An 11,477-nucleotide genomic window follows, 5' to 3' on the forward strand; every position below is an offset into this window, starting at 1 on the left:
ATTAGCCCTACTAGCCTCGTCAGCATGTGCAAAATTCAAAAGAATTTCAAGTCTGGAATGAGGTTAGTAGGGCTAATTAACATATATTGAAAAGAATAATAAATCAGCTGCCATTTATGAAAAAGGTCTATTGAGAAGCGTAGTAACGAGTAATAGGCGGTAAAGACAACTAATTTTTCTTCCAGCTTAGCGTTTAATATTAATGTTCAAAACAATTTTCTATGCACGAGTGTACCTTTGGCTCAAATAGTACTCTATTCTGCGTCACTTTTTGGAACACGAACATTGAGGCTCATGATTACCAAAAGTTAGTGCTATATATGTAAAACTTCTTAAAATAATTAACTATAAAAAAAATTGGTATTTAGCATTCAGTTCTCTGTTATAAGACACTTTTTCAGAAAATCATCAATCCTAGCCGTTGAAATAGCAATGTACAAAGTGGATTTAAATTTATAATGCCTACAGTCAACTAGTCACAGCAAATGTAAAAGGAACTATTGCAAACGCCACGGTTCCTAAGCAAAACTCTCATATATTTTCATGCGTATTATACATTACGGTCTGCTGCTGTTACCCACCATGCCGCCTTCTACTTTAAATGTACACAGTATCAAAACTCTGGATACACCCAGTTATTATACAAAACATCCAATAACACATCGTGTTGTCCACTGTCGTCCATACACGCACCGTCTGAGGTTCTTCTGGGTACCGCTGTTTCACGTTGATATTTTTCTCGATTCTTGGTTCTCGATTCTTGTTTCTTGATTCTTGGCCTTTGTGCAACTTGATATTCTGTAACTGGAGACGCCATATTTTGGTTCTCTGCTATCTGTATTGCCTCTGATGGAATGTAACCAGGAGGAAGAGGCACGCATCGATAAAGTGGCTTTCTTTGTAATTGTACTATTATGATGCCATTTTTTCTTACTTCCACGGGATCCAAGTTAATTGTACTCACAAGAGATGTGCCCTTGGAAAAATGACCGGAGAACGAAGATAGCTTCCTACGTAATCGTTTGAATACACCATCTTTGCTTTCGAATTCGCCACTCTCTGCTTCTCCCTCGCTCAAAACTCGAACCTCGTCGTTGCTCGCTTCCTGGTGATCGCTTACCAAAGAACTGTGCTCATCTCGGGAACCAGTACCACATACACCTCTGTTGGATCTTCTATTCATCTTGCTGTTGTTCGAAACGATTTGCTGTCCAAACCAATTCGGAGCTCAAGACCTGCTTGCTATTTTTGTAGTATAGCGATAATATATTGCGAAATTATGTTATTTTTAGTTATGATTATGTTCAACTTTCACATCTACAAAAGAATATTTTTTTACCTTTGATTAAGAGTTCTTGTTGGGTCTTTTCATCGAAGCCGTAAGAGAGTCAAACACGATCCTAACCAATCATCACGAAGATTTGTCAATGGAATTATGAGAACCAATCAAAACGAAGTATTTTGTTCGCAATCATTTAGAAGACCGTACAAACCTAACGTAACCGAAATTGGCATTTTCGCTACGGTAACTCGAACCACAAAAATGTCCTAGCAACATGGCTCCATTCATCACAAGTTAACAATGTTGTACTTTTTTTTTGCAGAGTTCACTGATAACAATTTTTAGACCTGAAGTGGTTACCCTGTATAAATTTTATTATCATTATTTTATTTATTATTATTATTATTATTATTATTATTATTATTATTATTATTATTACTATTAGTATTGAGAAACGTTTTCAGATATTACATGTTCTACAAATGTTTTATTACTTCGCTTAGTAAATTAATTAATATCGATGAATTGGCACAACCAACGATCAAAAATTCAAGTTTACGAAGCCGACGATCACCACACCTGCGTGAAATATGGTGATCAATTTGAAAACAACTGTATATACAATAAATTTCTTCATGTAAACATTTTTCTAGGCAAATATCGCTTTAATTCTAACTGTTTCTGGGAACTGTGGTCTATACATGACTGGAGTAGTAATAAAGGTTGGTTTTTTTTATGTTTTGAAGTCAACTCAATTCGTGTTTGGTCAAAACATTTCCTTAATGACATTTTGGTTGCAAATCCCCCTTTTTGTAACCTGTGTGGTACCGCCTTTGTTCTGTGCCGCTTATAATTACATGACCAATTTTCTAATTAGTAGCATTTAACAGTTTTAGTGATATAATTAGCTCAATATTCGAAAGCGAACACGCAGAGTTGAAATTTCCAGATTTTTAACATTTTTATAATTTCTTACACCAAATTTCAAACTGAATCAGTTTTTGTTCGCTTTTTTTTTTACATACAGTGAAGTTCAACATGCCAAAACACGTTAAATTTTAAAGTCGGCATTTTTCACGCGCACAAACGTCGTCATTAATTAAATTAAATTTCGCTGCATTAGATTTCTCCTTAATTTGTATACGTCCTGATTGTAATTCAACATGTTGTTCTGTCGAAGAATTTGTTTTGAACTGAACTGAACGTTACAAACAAAATTTTCCATCTGAGGATATATTCAAATATCCGCAGTTTTCATTGGTAGTTATTTCGTCATGTGACATTTGTACTTTAGGACTGCTGTTTCTCTTTCCGTCGCTGTCTTGTTTGTGTTTTAGTTCATAGAGTAATTGCTCACGAACTGCTCTTAAGTCATGGCAAACAATAATATTTTTCAAATCGTCCCATCTGTGGTACACGATGAGCAAGAGAACACTCATTCACCAGATCACCAAATTCAGAATCGTGTCAGATCTTTGGATGGTGCTCAGGCCCACTTGCGTGAGCACAGTGATCACTTGAATGAGCAATTGATAGCACAATATGAGGAACTGGTGGAATATACATTAGTGGATACCAAAACAGATGCTTCAGTGCGCCAGCCTGAACACAGCCAATATCCAATGACAAGGGAAGAGTTGTACAAACGATGCCATTGGTTTGATGACCACGAAGAGCCTGTTGGTGCATGTGAAACGTTATCACCTTGCCAAAGCAACGTCGCCAGGCTATCACCCAAATTGCTCTACCGACAGGTGAAATCGCGGTGGAAGGTATCGCCAACGAGATTATCCACTTCGGAGAATGAAGAAGATGAGCTTGGCTTGTCTGCTGAAAAGCTGGCCACTGGTTCACAGTCGAGCAGTCAAACTGTAGTCCAAGTTTCCCTTCCGCCCGGATGCATTCCTTCTAACGTAATTGTTGATCTCAGCAGAGAGGAGTCGCGATCAGGAACACAAGCTGCTGTGACAGTGATGGCTGACGATGAAGTAGACATTTGGGTCGAGGACATTTGCAAACAAATGAACTTTGAACAAGCTGGGAACATTTTCCCACTTGTTGAAACGGACATAGATATTGTTCATGATCTCGGAGACGTTTGGCCAGAAAACAGCTATCTTGCCACCACAACGTTCAGTTTCTTTGCACAAAGTAAAAAAGCCCCTTGTCGTCGAAATGCTATTTGTGAAGAGCTTGAAATGTTGACTGGATTTGTGAAAGTCAACGGCGCAAAATTTAGTCTTTGGCATCTGCGTAAAGATCTGCTAAAAGCTTTGAAATTGAGAAAACTGTGAATAATTCCTTTAAAGCTTTGTGTATATAAAAATTTTCATAAAAAATTGCTGAGAAGCCTCAAATCATTTTCCATGTTATTTTCTGTTCTATTCGACGAGGAGTAGGATAAGGAAAATGTCACATTTTGGGAAAAAGAAAAAAAACTGTGAAAAAAACTGGTACAGCGGCCTAGAGAGTGATATAATTACTGGTAGATATGTTCTTAAAATCAAATGAAAGCTGTGTTAAGAAATCTTAAGAGGTGCTAGACTGTTTATCGATGTTTTAAATGTAGAAATTCTGAAACAGGTAGTTACTTGCTTGGATCCTGCACATTTTTCATTTAGAGGAGGCAATATGTACAAAATATCTCCAAGCGAAATTCAAAAGTCTCTAAAACTGAACTCGTTGGCCAACATAAAACTATTGTGTATTGTTTTTTTTATTAAATCCTTCATCTATCTGGAAAAAAAGGGAGCAGTTATACAGAAATGTAACTTTGTTGAAATGAATTACAGTGAATAAATGAGTCTTCTGCTTCCAGGGAGAAGGGACATGAGCCTACAAGTACCGACACAAGGGATACAATTTTTGAGCTGGTTTGGCTTCAAAGTGATTCACAGATTTTATTATATTGGTCTAAAATAGTCCATTTCCGAGATGCCTTGATCCTCATCATGAAAGAGAGGCTGAGTGCAAAACTTTTCATGTGAAATTAGTTTCGTTTGCACATAAATAAAAACATTTTCATTTGAACAGTGGCCTATTGGGTACAGTTTTCCTCTCCACTAAAAGAAGTACATTTACATTTACAGTTATTGGCTTTGTCCAATAGACATGTACAAGGATACCGCAACAGCTAAGGCCAATTACTGCGGACCCGGGAAATACGGGACACCGGGAACTACGTCCCCTACTCTTTGCGGACAGTGAGTAGGTTTTTTTAACGTCCCACAGAGTTATTTACAAACAAGGTTTGTGAAACGGGGCCTACGGTTTATCGTCCTTATCTGAGAAGACTAGAAAGTCTAACCATTTGCAGATGTCAGAGCAAAGGCAGCACTTTCTCCTCAGTTATTTAAAGATCCTGAGTGGTGGTACGGCCGGGGTTTGAACCCGCGACATCCCGCATGGTAGTCCGGCACTCTACCAACTGAGCTAACCGGTTGGCGGTTGAGTAAGTAAGTAAACGAGGAAATAGTCACCCAGCTTAGAGCGAACTTTGATGGGGAGCGAAACGGAGTCAAGCACACTTTAATCTCGTACCCAGATCTCATTGCACGTTTCGAAGTGTACCCATGGGAGATCTGGGTACGAGATTAAAGTGCGCTCGACCCAGCGCGTAAATTGGTGCGAGAAATCCCCTTTTTGAAGGACAAATTCACCTATGAATAATGAAACAATAGAAATTGGTTAACAAGTTAAAAAGAGACCTCTTCGATTTTTGAAAATCGGGCTCACTTTTACTCATTCACAAATTTCTATTGTTTCAATATTCATAGGCGATTTGCTCCGCCCTTAAAGAGCTCCAGTCTTGACACTTTTACCAAAGTTAAACGCCCTAATACTCTATACAATGTGCGTTAATCGGTGGGAGAAATCCTCATTTTGTAGGAGCAAATTCACCTATGAATAAAGAAACAATAGAAATTGATTAATAAGTTAAAAAGCGACCTCTATGATTTTTAAAAATCCGGCTCACCTTTGCTCATTCACAAGTTTCTATTGTTTCCAATATTCATAAGCGGTTTTCGGACAAACTTATTCCATTGGAAGCTTTTAAAAGAATATTTGATTTTGGCAAAAAATGGACTTTTTCCCAAAGGGTAAGTCCACCGTTTTGGGTCAAAAATGAACAAATTTTGAAGTCGGTATTTTGAACTTGTTTATGTCCCTAAAGACCGCGGCATATCGTAAAACTTACTTAAGAATAATTTTTAAGTCCAAATAAGGCCCTGAGAAAGAATTTTCTTTTTTACCCTTATCCTAAATCCATCTTTTGTGGGCTATTTCTTTGTCCCTGCTCCCCTGGGAAGCCTAAAAAGTGTCTCAGGGGACATTTTCGGACACACTGATTCGATTACAAACTTTTTCGTCCACTTTTCAGTCGCTTTTCGTCCAAAATTCGAATTAAAATATGGACTTATAGTAATTAATAATAACGCCATAAAAAACATAACGCCCTGAAAAAGAATTTTCTTTTTTACCCTTACCCTGACTCCATCTTTGTCCCTGGTAACATCATCTTTTGTACGCTATTTCTTTGTCCCTAGTCCAGGGCTTTTGGTCAAAAATGGCCAAATTTTAAAGTCTGCATTTATCACTTGTTTATGTCCCTAGGGATCTCAGAGTGTCGCAAAAGGCCCTTGAGAATCATTTTTAAGTGCAAATAACGCCAAGAGAAAGAATTTTCTTTTTAACTCTCACCCTGACTTCATCTTTTGTAGGCTATTTCTTTGTCCCTGGTCCCTTGGGAGGCCTAAAAAGTGTCTCAGGGGACGTTTACGGACACGAGATTATTTGCATTTTGTCCAAAAATGGACTTATTTTTAAGGGGTTAGTCTAGGGTTTTTGGTCAAAAATGGCCAAATATTAAAGTCTGCATTTATCACTTGTTTATGTCCCTAGGGATCTCAGAGTGTCGCAAAAGGCCCTTGGGAATCATTTTTAAGTGCAAATAACGCCAAGAGAAAGAATTTTCTTTTTAACTCTCACCCTGACTTCATCTTTTGTAGGCTATTTCTTTGTCCCTGGTCGCTTGGGAGGCCTAAAAAGTGTCTCAGGGGACGTTTTCGGACACGAGATTATTTGTATTTTGTCCAAAAATGGACTTTTTTCTAAGGGGTTAGTCCAGGGTTTTTGGTCAAAAATGGCCAAATATTAAAGTCTGCATTTTTAACTTGTTTATGTCCCTAGGGATCTCAGAGTGTCGCAAAAGGCCCTTGGGAATCATTTTCAAGTGCAAATAACGCCAAGAGAAATAATTTTCTTTTTAACTCTCACCCTGATTTCATCTTTTGTAGGCTATTTCTTTGTCCCTGGTCCCTTGGAAGGCCTAAAAAGTGTCTCAGGGGACGTTTTCGGACACGAGATTATTTACATTTTGTCCAAAAATGGACTTTTTTCTAAGGAGTTAGTCTAGGGTTTTTGGTCAAAAATGGCCAAATATTAAAGTCTGCATTTTTAACTTGTTTATGTCCCTAGGGATCTCAGAGTGTCGCAAAAGGCCCCTTGGGAATCATTTTTAAGTGCAAATAACGCCAAGAGAAAGAATTTTCTTTTTAACTCTCACCCTGACTTCATCTTTTGTAGGCTGTTTCTTTGTCCCTGGTCGCTTGGGAGGCCTAAAAAGTGTCTCAGGGGACGTTTTCGGACACGAGATTATTTGTATTTTGTCCAAAAATGGACTTTTTTCTAAGGAGTTAGTCCAGGGTTTTTGGTCAAAAATGGCCAAATATTAAAGTCTGCATTTTTAACTTGTTTATGTCCCTAGGGATCTCAGAGTGTCGCAAAAGGCCGTTGGGAATCATTTTCAAGTGCAAATAACGCCAAGAGAAATAATTTTCTTTTTAACTCTCACCCTGATTTCATCTTTTGTAGGCTATTTCTTTGTCCCTGGTCCCTTGGGAGGCCTAAAAAGTGTCTCAGGGGACGTTTTCGGACACGACATTATTTACATTTTGTCCAAAAATGGACTTTTTTCTAAGGGGTTAGTCCAGGGTTTTTGGTCAAAAATGGCCAAATATTAAAGTCTGCATTTTTAACTTGTTTATGTCCCTAGGGATCTCAGAGTGTCGCAAAAGGCCGTTGGGAATCATTTTTAAGTGCAAATAACGCCAAGAGAAAGAATTTTCTTTTTAACTCTCACCCTGACTTCATCTTTTGTAGGCTATTTCTTTGTCCCTGGTCCCTTGGGAGGCCTAAAAAGTGTCTCAGGGGACGTTTTCGGACACGAGATTATTTGTATTTTGTCCAAAAATGGACTTTTTTCTAAGGAGTTAGTCCAGGGTTTTTGGTCAAAAATGGCCAAATATTAAAGTCTGCATTTTTAACTTGTTTATGTCCCTAGGGATCTCAGAGTGTCGCAAAAGGCCGTTGGGAATCATTTTCAAGTGCAAATAACGCCAAGAGAAATAATTTTCTTTTTAACTCTCACCCTGATTTCATCTTTTGTAGGCTATTTCTTTGTCCCTGGTCCCTTGGGAGGCCTAAAAAGTGTCTCAGGGGACGTTTTCGGACACGAGATTATTTGTATTTTGTCCAAAAATGGACTTTTTTCTAAGGGGTTAGTCCAGGGTTTTTGGTCAAAAATGGCCAAATATTAAAGTCTGCATTTTTAACTTGTTTATGTCCCTAGGGATCTCAGAGTGTCGCAAAAGGCCGTTGGGAATCATTTTTAAGTGCAAATAACGCCAAGAGAAAGAATTTTCTTTTTAACTCTCACCCTGACTTCATCTTTTGTAGGCTATTTCTTTGTCCCTGGTCGCTTGGGAGGCCTAAAAAGTGTCTCAGGGGACGTTTTCGGACACGAGATTATTTGTATTTTGTCCAAAAATGGACTTTTTTCTAAGGAGTTAGTCCAGGGTTTTTGGTCAAAAATGGCCAAATATTAAAGTCTGCATTTTTAACTTGTTTATGTCCCTAGGGATCTCAGAGTGTCGCAAAAGGCCCTTGGGAATCATTTTTAAGTGCAAATAACGCCAAGAGAAATAATTTTCTTTTTAACTCTCACCCTGACTTCATCTTTTGTAGGCTATTTCTTTGTCCCTGGTCGCTTGGGAGGCCAAAAAAGTGTCTCAGGGGACGTTTTCGGACACGAGATTATTTGTATTTTGTCCAAAAATGGACTTTTTTCTAAGGAGTTAGTCCAGGGTTTTTGGTCAAAAATGGCCAAATATTAAAGTCTGCATTTTTAACTTGTTTATGTCCCTAGGGATCTCAGAGTGTCGCAAAAGGCCCTTGGGAATCATTTTCAAGTGCAAATAACGCCAAGAGAAATAATTTTCTTTTTAACTCTCACCCTGATTTCATCTTTTGTAGGCTATTTCTTTGTCCCTGGTCCCTTGGGAGGCCTAAAAAGTGTCTCAGGGGACGTTTTCGGACACGACATTATTTACATTTTGTCCAAAAATGAACTTTTTTCTAAGGGGTTAGTCCAGGGTTTTTGGTCAAAAATGGCCAAATATTAAAGTCTGCATTTTTAACTTGTTTATGTCCCTCGGGATCTCAGAGTGTCGCAAAAGGCCCTTGGGAATCATTTTTAAGTCCAAATAACGCCAAGAGAAAGAATTTTCTTTTTAACTCTCACCCTAACTTCATCTTTTGTAGGCTATTTCTTTGTCCCTGGTCCCTTAGGAGACCTAAAAAGTTTCTCAGGGGAAGTTTTCGGACACACTGATTCGATTATAAGCTGTTAAAAGAATATTTGTATTTTGTCCAAAAATGGACTTTTATTTAAGGGGTTAGTCCAGGGTTTTTGGTCAAAAATGGCCAAATTTTGAAGTCTGCATTTTTCACTTGTTTATGTCCCTAGGGCTCTCAGAGTGTCGCAACAGGCCCTTGGGAATCATTTTTAAGTGCAAACAACGCCAAGAGAAATAATTTTCTTTTTAACTCTCACCCTGACTTCATCTTTTGTAGGCTATTTCTTTGTCCCTGGTCCCTTGGGAGGCCTAAAAAGTGTCTCAAGGGACGTTTTCGAACACAAGATTATTTGTATTTTGTCGAAAAATGGACTTTTTTCTAAGGGGTTAGTCCAGGGTTTTTGGTCAAAAATGGCCGAATTTTGAAGTCTGCATTTTTCACTTCTTTAACTTCCTAGGGATCTCAGAGTGTCGCAAAAGGCCCTTGGGAATCATTTTTAAGTGCAAATGACGCCAAGAGAAACAATTTTCCTTTTAACTCTCACCCTGACTTCATCTTTTGTAGGCTATTTCTTTGTCCCTGGTCCCTTGGGAGGCCTAAAAAGTGTCTCAGGTGACGTTTTCGGACACACTGATTCGATTATAAGCTGTTAAAAGAATATTTGTATTTTGTCCAAAAATGGACTTTTTTCTAAGGGGTTAGTCCAGGGTTTTTGGTCAAAAATGGCCAAATTTTGAAGTCTGCATTTATCACCTTTTAATGTCCCTAGGGATCTCAGAGTGTCACAAAAGGCCCTCGGGAATCATTTTTAAGTGCAAAGAACGCCAAGAGAAAGAATTTTCTTTTTAACTCTCACCTTGACTTCATCTTTTAAAGGCTATTTCTTTGTCCCTGGTCCCTTGGGAGGCCTAAAAAGTGTCTCAGGGGACGTTTTTGGACACACTGATTCAATTGGAAGCTTTTAAAAGAATATTTGTATTTTGTCCAAAAATGGACTTTTTTCTAAGAGGTTAGTCCAGGGTTTTTGGTCAAAAACGGCCAAATTTCCAAGTCTGCCTTTTTCACTTGTTTATGTCCCTAGGGATCTCAGAGTGTCGCAAAAGGGCCGTTGGGAATCATTTTCAAGTGCAAATAACGCCAAGAGAAAGAATTTTCTTTGTAACTCTCACCTTGACTTCATCTTTTGTAGGCTATTTCGTTGTCCCTGGTCCCTTAAGAGGCCTAAAAAGTGTCTCAGGGGACGATTTCGGAGACACTGATTCGATTGGAAGGTTTTAAAAGAATATTTGTATTTTGTCCAAAAATGGACTTTTTTCTAAGGGGTTAGTCCAGGGTTTTTGGTCAAAAATGGCCAAATTTCCAAGTCTGCCTTTTTCACTTGTTTATGTCCCTAGGGATCTCAGAGTGTCGCAAAGGGCCGTTGGGAATCATTTTCAAGTGCAAATAACGCCAAGAGAAATAATTTTTTTTTATAACTCTTACCCTGACTTCATCTTTTGTAGGCTATTTCTTTGTCCCTGGTCCCTTAAGAGGCCTAAAAAGTGTCTCAGGGGACGTTTTCGGACACACTGATTCGATAGGAAGCTTTTAAAAGAATAGTTGTATTTTATCCAAAAATGGACTTTTTTTAAAGGGGTTAGTCCAGGGTTTTTGGTCAAAAATGGCCAAATTTTGAAGTCTGCATTTTTCACTTGTTTATGTCCCTAGGGATCTCAGAGTGTCGCAAAAGGCCCTTGGGAATCATTTTTAAGTGCAAATAACGCCAAGAGAAAGATTTTTCTTTTTAACTCTCACCCGGACTTCATCTTTTGTAGGCTATTTCTTTGTCCCTGGTCCCTTGGGAGGCCTAAGAAGTGTCTCAGGGGACGATTTCGGACACACTGATTCGATTGGAAGGTTTTAAAAGAATATTTGTATTTTGTCCAAAAATGGACTTTTTTTTAAGGGGTTAGTCGAAGGTTTTTGGTCAAAAATGGCCAAATTTTGAAGTCTGCATTTATCACCTTTTTATGTCCCTAGGGATCTCAGAGTGTCACAAAAGGCCCTCGGGAATCATTTTTAAGTGCAAAGAACGCCAAGAGAAAGAATTTTCTTTTTAACTCTCACCTTGACTTCATCTTTTGTAGGCTATTTCTTTGTCCCTGGTCCCTTGGGAGGCCTAAAAAGTGTCTCAGGGGACGTTTTCGGACACACTGATTCAATTGGAAGCTTTTAAAAGAATATTTGTATTTTGTGCAAAAATGGACTTTTTTTCTAAGGGACGGACCATTAGAAAAGTGATGGGGGGGGGGGGGTGGGGGATTTTCAGTCTGCAGGAATTTTTTTTTATGCTCAGTGCTTGTGCAGGAATTTTTTTTTCAGTTGATACCCTCTGCACGAATTTTTTTTTTTGTTGTTTTCCAGAAAAAAAAAATTAAATAAAGGATTTTTAAAAAAAAGTTGTACTTTGTGGGCTTGGAATGATTACCTTTAACCCCTGAGACAATATCTAAAAATTACAGCATAATGGTCAAAACTAAACAAAAACAACGAAACCTAGTATCTAGTGCTGGTAGTA

Source organism: Pavona decussata, unplaced genomic scaffold, assembly GCF_977016875.1.
Source record: "Pavona decussata unplaced genomic scaffold, jaPavDecu1.1 SCAFFOLD_84, whole genome shotgun sequence".
NCBI lineage: Eukaryota > Metazoa > Cnidaria > Anthozoa > Scleractinia > Agariciidae > Pavona > Pavona decussata.